Below are 8908 nucleotides of genomic sequence, written 5' to 3'. Positions count from 1 at the left end.
ATCTCTGTCTCCATATCCTGCCCTGACATTATTTTCTGTCTCTTGTGTGTTGTCTTTCTTTGTATCCACAGTGCTTAGAATAATAGCTGACATGCAATAAGTGCTTACTAAATGCTTGTTGACTGACTGACCTTTGTCACTAGTTCTCTGTTTGACTTTGGCCAAGTCACTTAACCTTCTCTCTGGGCCTCAGTTTCCTTAATCTATACAAGGAGGAGGAATAGATGAGAATGTTTCTAGGCACTTTCCAGATTTAACATTCTAAGATTTTTCTCTTAGTAACAGGCTGTAAATATGGTTTTCAGAGATTGTGTCTTTGGCCTTTACTTAAATCTGTAAACACTTCTGGCACCACAACCTGTCACTTTAGGCACATAGTAGGTATTTAATAAATGTATATTGATTAATTGATTGAGGTTAATCTGGTGCTTCTCCGGAGAATTTAGTCCTTTCTTTACTAGAGTTCATAGCTAGTTTCCTATTCATTAGTGGAGTGTTCAGTTGCTTATATGGTGCCCTCTGTATGCCACCCCTGTTGCCTGGACTTCCTACAATTATGGTCAATCTTGTTGGAAAAAATCTTGAAGGTCTCTGCTAAAAGGCAAATATATTACCTGTTTTAAAGCCAAGCATGAACAGTTTTCCAGAGGACCTGTTGTGAGCAACTTTAAAGTTCTGATCATATAGTATAGTGAGCTCTCTATTTATTCAGCAGTAAACTAAAGCAAAACATTCACAGAAACCAAAGTACAGCATTCACAATGTTATAACAATTTATCACCAAAGTGGCCACATAGTTTTAAACAAAAGATATCATTCAGTAAGTCCTTAACTCAATCATCCTTAAGGAGCAAGCCTTCTTAAGGGACACAAAGTACAAAGGTCAAAGTTCTCCACCCTTAGGTCACATTGTCTTCATCTCTCAGTCAAAAAGTCTTCATTCTTCTTGATTGGAGATTAGTTTCCAATCATCCTTAAGAAGTAAAAGGAACAGGGTACAAAGTTCTCCCACCCCTAGGCCACCATAAATCATGATCTTCTCAGTCAGCATTAAGTATCCCAAGGAGAGGCCTTTTCATCTTGACTCAAACTTGGCTCCCAAATTCCATGATTCCTCTTCCATGGGTCCAGCTCCTGCCTGAATCTGCCCAATTATCACCTGGATTCACAAGTAGGCAGCTCTCCGCTCCTCGTCCAGTTCCATATTGAAGCTCACAGTGTCCAGTCCACCTCAAGTCCTTTGCAGTTTCTGTTTCTTGGAAGACAAAATTTAACAGAGCCAAAACAACATTCATATGCATTGCCGGCACCATCATCAATTCACTACCTGCCTATGAAATCAACACAGACCCACAAACAGGGTCTAAGATCTCAACACAAATTGTCAGTATAGTCCCCAGGATCTCTGAAACCCTCCTCCGGGACTTCTGTAAACAGACAACAAGAAAATCCTCTTTCAGAGCTTCCAGTAACATCCTAGGGCTTCTGTACAAAGTATAACAAACAAAAATCAACACAGATAGAACAGACAAATAGAGTGCCGGCCTCCACAACCATTCCCCTTCTCAGTTCTACCCTTTCCCAGCTTGGGCTTCTCCTTATATATGGTCATTAGCTCCTCCCTATTCCACCCACCTCTTAATATCCTTCCTGTTCTTATCTTTGGCAAGTCCCTCCCATTGTGGGTTTCACAAGTTCTGTTTCTTAACAAAGACTTGATATAATCATGGGCAAGGCACAAAAGAAACTTGAACTGAAACAAGGTGCTAAATAATTAAATAGCTAAAACAAGGCACTAAGTACTTCTTCATTTGCCATTACACCTGGGAGGTGTAATGATTATCTATGTAATGATAATGGGAGGTGTAATGATTATTCTATGATTATCCATTCACTCTTACAAAATTTGTAAATCAGATTAGCCTGCTAGTTACCTAGGAAGACCTTAGGAGAATGGGACTCAGGGTAGTCCAGTTATGGATGTTGGCGATGGGACCCAGAAAAGAATATGAGCATAATTTGGAAGTGTAGGGTGAAGCAGAGCACCAAAGAAAAGGACCTTGGGAAGACAGGTGGGGGAATAAGGGCACATAGGAACATAGGTCCCATGGTTGGGGGAATAAGGAGGTACTGGCATTGGATAGAAGGTATTAAAGAGAACCCTTGCCTGCTTTGTAGTTTTTTTGGAGTCAATCAACTGATCAAAATTTATTAAATGCTGACTATGTTGCAGGCACTGTGCTAAGTGCTGGAGTGGCCCCAAAGTATCCTTGTGGGATTTTGTATTTCCGGTGCCTTCTGGCACTGCCTGCGGATCAAGTGATCTGCCCTATCTTCCTACCTCCAGTCATGCCTTACCAACACACACACACACATTCACAAAGTAACTGGGAATATTTAGCCTTTTTGTAAGAGGAGATTTAGGGGAAACAAGAATCTGTCTTCAAAAATGTGAAGGGTTGTATATGGATGAGGGAGGCCTTGTTATGTTTTACCCAAGAGGGCAAATTAGGACCAATAGAGGGAGGCAGATTTTACCTTAGAGTTGTCCTGGGCTGACTTCGGAGTTCATGAGTTTTCCATCACTGAACACTTACAAGCAGAGGTTGAATAACTTTTTGTCAAGTATGTTGTGGATGGTTTTCATGGTTTTGGTTGAAATTGAACTAGATGGACCTTAAGGTTGGATGGTCCTATGAAGCTTGAGATAGAGACTCACTACAGGAGTCTAGATGTTTTCTAGGTTCTTGAGAAGCTACAGTTCTTTTCTCTAGGACTCAAAAAATAGGACCAACATCCTGTCCCTTAACACTGAAGTCCACATCTGAGGCAGACTCAGGGGTCTCCAAGAACATCTGTTGCAGAGACTTCCTAATTTGGGCAGAAAAATTTAGTGCTATGCAGACCTGCGATATCTGAATTCTTCTGAGAGCCTGAGAGGCAAGGAGGAGAGGGAATTTCATCTCTTCAGGACACAATATGTGGCAAATGATTTCAGTGGGTCTTCTTAATTCAACTAAATAAACATTAAGTGCTTAGTATGTGTCAAGCACTGTACTAAGGACTGGGGATGGAAAAAGAGGCAAAAGGCAATTCTTGCTCTTAAGGAGCTTAAAATCTAACAGGAGAGACAACATACAAATAAACATATGCAAAGCAAACTATACATAGAAGAGATAGGAAATAATTAAAAGAGGGAAGGCACTGGAATTAAGAGGGGTTAGGGAAGGCTTCCTGCAGAAGGTGGTATTTTAGTTGAGACTTAAAGGAAATCAGGGAGGTCGGCAGTTAAGATTGAGGAGGGAGAGTGTTTCAGGTGAGGGGGATAGTCATAGGAAAATACTGGGAGCATTCTTTTTATACAGTGTCATCAATTCAGACACTCTAGTGTCTTCTCTGTTTTTCCTTCCCTTAGAGAAGCTGATTCATTACTGCCCCAGCCCCAAACCCAGGAGTACAGGTGAGTTTCTGGGAGCAGTAGCCTGGCCAATGAACTTAATGCCCTCCTCCCTCAATGTCCTCTTCAATTCTTTTCCTGCTGATGCCGACACAACTGAAATAGCTACACTCTAAAGTAACCAAGACCTTGGCCTCATTGATCCTTTTAGGTTGCTAGGCTGTCCTGCTGGCCAAGGTCATAACTACTTTGAAGCCTCAGCTGTATCTTATCTCCAGAAATAGGATTTCAGGGTTGCTGAGAATCTTTACTTATTTGTCCTATAGAAAGTCCTCCAAAACGAGTGGGAAAATATAAACCTAGAAAAATACAAGCCCACAGCCAAAGTGATAGCACAATGCAGATCCTCCATAATCTGATAAAATAATTCACAATAAGGTGTTAATAATTGATTCTTCTCCTCTCTCCTCTCCCAGTCCCACCTAAACTCTCATTCCTTCAGGCCAAAATCTCAGCTAGGTCTAATACCTAGGTCTAAAAGCAATTTGATTCAATTGAGTCACACTAAAGTAGTAAGAATCATGAGTACCTTCCCTCCTCTAGTAAGTTTCCCCAACCCAGACCTCCCAGATACTTAGTATTAGTTTTTAGTACTTAGTTTTAGTATTTTTCTCCTCAGGGTTAAGGCCTTTTTCCTAGGATCATTTCAAGCATTAGCAGCAAGTTTTATGGGAGGTAAATTTGTGGCATCTGGCCATTTTCCAAACCATGTCACCTATACTCTGGCCATCCTCTTTGTCCCCTTCCCATTGGGATCTGGACTTTTCTCCTGGAAACTTGAGCTAATAGGTGAACTCTTGCCTTATCTTGCTCAGAAGCAAACATCCCCATCACTTTCTGGCCATCTCCAAACAAAGTGGCAGGGATAGAAACCTTCCCTCTATTTGTTTTCATTTTTCATTAAAATGTAATCTGCTTGAGGGCAGGAACTGCCTTGCTTGCTTGTATTTGTGCTTTTAGAGCTTGGCACTTAGTAAGTCTTTAATAAATACTCATTCATTCAGGACTTTCCTGTTGTCCCTTAGATGACCAGAAGTCTGAATTCCTTTGTTCACTGGCATTTTATTTAAACCTGTGGATAGATGGGCCCCATGCTAGGTAAGCAAGAGACTGTAAAGACTACATAAGAGTTTAGTATTTCAGTGGAACAAAACTTAACAGCAAAGTTAATCTGACACATATTTTGTGTTATTCACAATCATTATTGGGTTGTAATGGTAATTAGGCAATTTTCATACTGTGACTATCAATAAGCATTTATTATTACTTTCTATGTGCTAGTCTCTAAGACAAAAAGGAAAGTCTTTGCCTCTAATGATTTTATATAATCTATGGGGTAGGATGTGTGTGGGGAAATGGACAATCTGTGCATGTATAGGAATAGATAAAATCAATACAAGATAATTTGGGGGAAGGCACAAGTATCTAGGAGAATTAGGAAAGGCTTCATGTAGGCTCCTAATTGAAATAGGAATTCTAAGTTCGATGTGTGTGTGTGTGTGTGTGTGTGTGACATGGAGACCAAACATGGAATACTATGTATGAGGAACCATAAAGTTAGTATGTATCAATCATAGTGTGTGGAGAATAATGTGTAGCAGGTCTGGAAAGGTAGGATGGACTGGGCTGTGAAAGGGCTTTGAAAGCTATAGCCAATTCAAATACTTTTGGGGTCATGTGGGTGGGTAGGTCAGTTAGAAAAAGGAGAGTAGGAGGCTTTTCTAAGGTCACTTTGAAGATATCTTGTTAGCTACATGTAGCAACCAACTGAGACTTTTTGTCATGATAGGGCATGCCACTGCACAGGGTGAGTCTAGTTCTGCTGACTTATATCTCCAGGGAGTCTGGAAGTCAGGTTTCTTTGAGTTTAGGTCAAGGAGTGGCCATGGCCTGGGTGTCCTGGCAACCTCAGCCTGCTGTGTCCTTGCCCTCAGATGTTGGAAGTTTGGACAGGGCAGACATTGGGATCCCAGTGCCAGCATCTGCTGGGAGGTTGGTAGATTTTTGGAGAATGGAGAAAAAACATTCCTTTACCAGTCTTAGAGTTGTTTTAATAGTAGAAGGAGTGATAGGAAATAAATGAAGTCTCCCCAGTACTTCCCTTCCCCCTTGCTCTAAAATCAGCAAAAATAAGTTTTAGTTGCAAATTCAAAGCTATAAGCTTCAAGTTGTATGTAACTCAGAAAATTTGTAAGTTGTATATGATGTAGAAAATGCAGGTAATATGACAAAAATTTGAAGTAAAATAGATAATAAACTACAATTTCACAAAGAATTGTAAGCACTTTGCACTTTGGTTAGTTCTTTCTTTGGCAAATGCTCTTTTGATGGCAAATAAATTAACTGAAGCACAAGTAGAGTGAAACACTTTCAGATGATACAAAAAGAAATTGGATACTTTTTCTTGAAAAACTTTTTTTTTTGAGAGAATGAATAAAAATAACTTACCAGCTAACTACACACACACACACACACACACACACACACACACACACACACACACACACCCAGCAGCCATTCCAGGTGATCAATAAAAACCTTAACATTAATATCTTTTCAATGATATTTAATATGCAAAGTGACTTCAGATTATATCCTTGAAGGTTTATCTCCCTGGGGAAAAAAGGAATTAAAAATGCCTTACTGGATCTACTGTACTAACTGTGAGTTAATGATCTTTGAGGGAGTGTTCAATAGCGTAATAGAAATGGCCCCCAGGACTGATAAATCCACAAGTGTAACCAGGAAGCCACACAAAAAAAAGTGTACCAATCTTAGTGGGCATTTATTTGGTTTCTGATCTGTATATTGAAAGGTGTCTAGGTTTGTTGTTAATTGTGCATTTACAAAAAGGTTCTAACTTCTTTTGTTTACTGGGGATATTGGTAGGAGGAGCTGAAGAAGCTACTCTTGATTAGTCCCTAGGCCAAGCAGAGCTAACCACCTACTAGCTCAGACCTCACCTGTACCGTGGCAAGTTTTGTTATCAGGGCAAAAGGGTATCAGTTGGCTTTTTCACAGATGTATATTTTGCTACTAATATCAATCAATCAAAAAGCATTATGTCAAGCACCTACTTTGTGCCAGGCACTGGTTATAGAATACATGAACAATTCCTGTTCACAAGGAGTTTACATTATGATAAAGTATAATATAATATAATAGAGTATAATATAATAAATGTATTTATAATAACATAACAAATAATAACTAGTCAAGTTCCCTGTGAATGTGAGCTATGGCTCTACTTTTAATGTGGAAATGAACTGACACAAAATTTATTTGAGTTAATAAACACATATTTCTGGTAAGGTTAAGATTCTCGTTTGCTGTGCTGATCCAACTTGAGTGTTTATGGTTTAATTAGTTTGCTTTCCAAACACAAACTAACTTTTTGGCACAGGGGATGGCAGTTTTGATGTGGGAATGAGGAGGGGAGAAAAGAAGGAAAAGTAATTTTGGATTGCAGTATAATTTGGGACAGGATAAACATTTTTGGGGTGCTGAAGTAGTAGTGTTTGAATAGTGAGAAAGCATCATAAGCACCCAGGACATCTGGGAGTAGAGGAGAGGAAGAAATAGGATATGATATAGTGATATGGAAAGGAAGTAGGTTGGCACCAAAACGGAAATTTACTTACCTCCCAAGTTTTTCCTAGGGTTACCCATACTTCCATGTCTTTTTGTGCCTGTAGTAATGAGGAGAAAAAGTGGGAGAGCTGAACCATCTGGCTCCTTTTGCCACATTCAGGATCCTGAGGGAAGCTTCATAGAGACGAGAACAGTAAGCAGAAGTCTCATAAAGTGTTGTATGCCATGTTTGGTTGTTCAGCTTAGAGGAAAGCATAGTGACCACCTATTCCATCTACCTATAAGCCTGGCCATGGTCTTCTCTGACCCTCTAGTCCTATGTCCCCAGGGAGCCTAGACTCTTCTGTTTTCAGGAATTAATTTGGCTATTATGGAGGATGTGGACTTCAAGTTTGGGAGAAACTTCTTTTTCCCAGAAAAAATAACCTTTGAGACCAAGGAAATAAACCTATAGTTTTGTAGAGACCCTCAGGCTAGCAAGTGTAGAATGAGCCTGATAGATTCAGTCTGGAATAAGATCCCTCCATCTTACAGATTTCCTGCCCAAAGAGAATATTCTGTTGAGATTATTTATAGAGAGAACATTATCCTACTTAGGAGAAATGCCCAACACTTAATTTTTGGCAACTCTTGAAACCCCAGGGTTAACACATTTTCCCCTAAATCATCTGACATTCTATCTCTTTTACTCTACATCCCAAATAAGGAAAGTGACTAAGAATCCTTACCAGATAGATTTCTTTGGTCACATAATGTTGTCCTGAGAGTGTGTAAAACCCTACATATGTATGTATCTCCCTTTGTTCATTATAATTCCTATGCACATGTCAAGTGCCCATCAGCTGATGTTAATTAAACTTTTTATCTTCTATCCTTGCTTCCTGATTTATTGACCTCCAGTGAAAGGACCAAGGTGGGAAGCTCTTAGAATCTCTGAGTTGAGAAATTCCCCAACACTAGAAAATCATATGGCCTAGTGAGAGCTAGAGAAGTTTTCTAATAGAAATGTTTCTTAATTGGAGATTTCATGACTGGCACTCCCCACCCATCACCAAGAGCAGCATCAGAAACTATCAGACATTTTATACTCACTTTTTGATGAGAAGCCAAGGGCTGGATGGGGGTGAGCATGATGAGCAGCTGTTTTCTGTTTTTACTGAGAACAGTCCAAGAGGAAAAGAACTTAAATTGCAGTGGGAGGGAATTAGGTTAGTCACGGGAGAACTTCCTGACTTTTTGGCTAAAATTCTGTGATTCTTTCAGTACAATCCTGTCTGGATGGAGAGGGCAGGCATCAGCTAGATGACCTCTAGATTCCTGTGGTTTTAATTCCTTTTGTGAAATCTAGGACAGAGCCATAACTAGCCAGGATTGTGCCTAGAGCAGTATCAGCCTGAGTGGGGAGGAGGAGGGAGGTGGTGAGATATGGACTGAAGACAGTGGGAGAGGCACAGTGGCCCAGAATCCTGTACTTCTGCAGGACTGGGAGGGAAGCCTTCTGGACAATGATCTTGGTGGGGAGGAAGTACATGCCCTTTCTCATATCAGCAACCCGGGACAAAATCCTGTTTGCCTTATGCTTTAACTATGAGTCTGTTTTAGAGTTGTAAACCAGATGCATATGTAGAGCAGATCAGAGTGACCCTTTTCTGGGCAGTCGATGAAATGTCTCAAAGACCAGAAAAAGGAATTCCTTCCCATAATGCAAGATCAATCTTAAATATTCTGCAGTGAATGAACAGAAGAGACAGTCCCTTTAGGGCAGAGGGAAACCCAGCACAGGCTACAGTATTATCTCCCTTGGCTTGGGTTTCCAAAAGGAGCAGGTATTTCAGAAAATCTCATGCTGCCTCCTAATCT

The 8908-nt window shown here is 40.2% G+C and overlaps 1 long non-coding RNA gene across 1 annotated transcript; it reads right to left on the bottom strand.

Moving 5' to 3' along the window:
• Positions 1–689: 689 nt before the first annotated feature.
• Positions 690–8469, bottom strand: LOC138168594 (uncharacterized). Its single transcript, XR_011170153.1, has 3 exons — positions 8141–8469; positions 7099–7222; positions 690–1255 (listed from the first exon to the last, which is right to left on the bottom strand). It is a non-coding gene; the product is annotated as an uncharacterized lncRNA (long non-coding RNA).
• Positions 8470–8908: the final 439 nt, after the last annotated feature.

This window comes from Petaurus breviceps, unplaced genomic scaffold (genome assembly GCF_028583685.1).
Source record: "Petaurus breviceps papuanus isolate PSGF00001 unplaced genomic scaffold, PetGlider_PUasm1.0 37, whole genome shotgun sequence".
NCBI lineage: Eukaryota > Metazoa > Chordata > Mammalia > Diprotodontia > Petauridae > Petaurus > Petaurus breviceps.
Note: the sequence above shows the minus strand (reverse complement) of the source record. Positions and strands in the feature narration are given on the sequence as shown.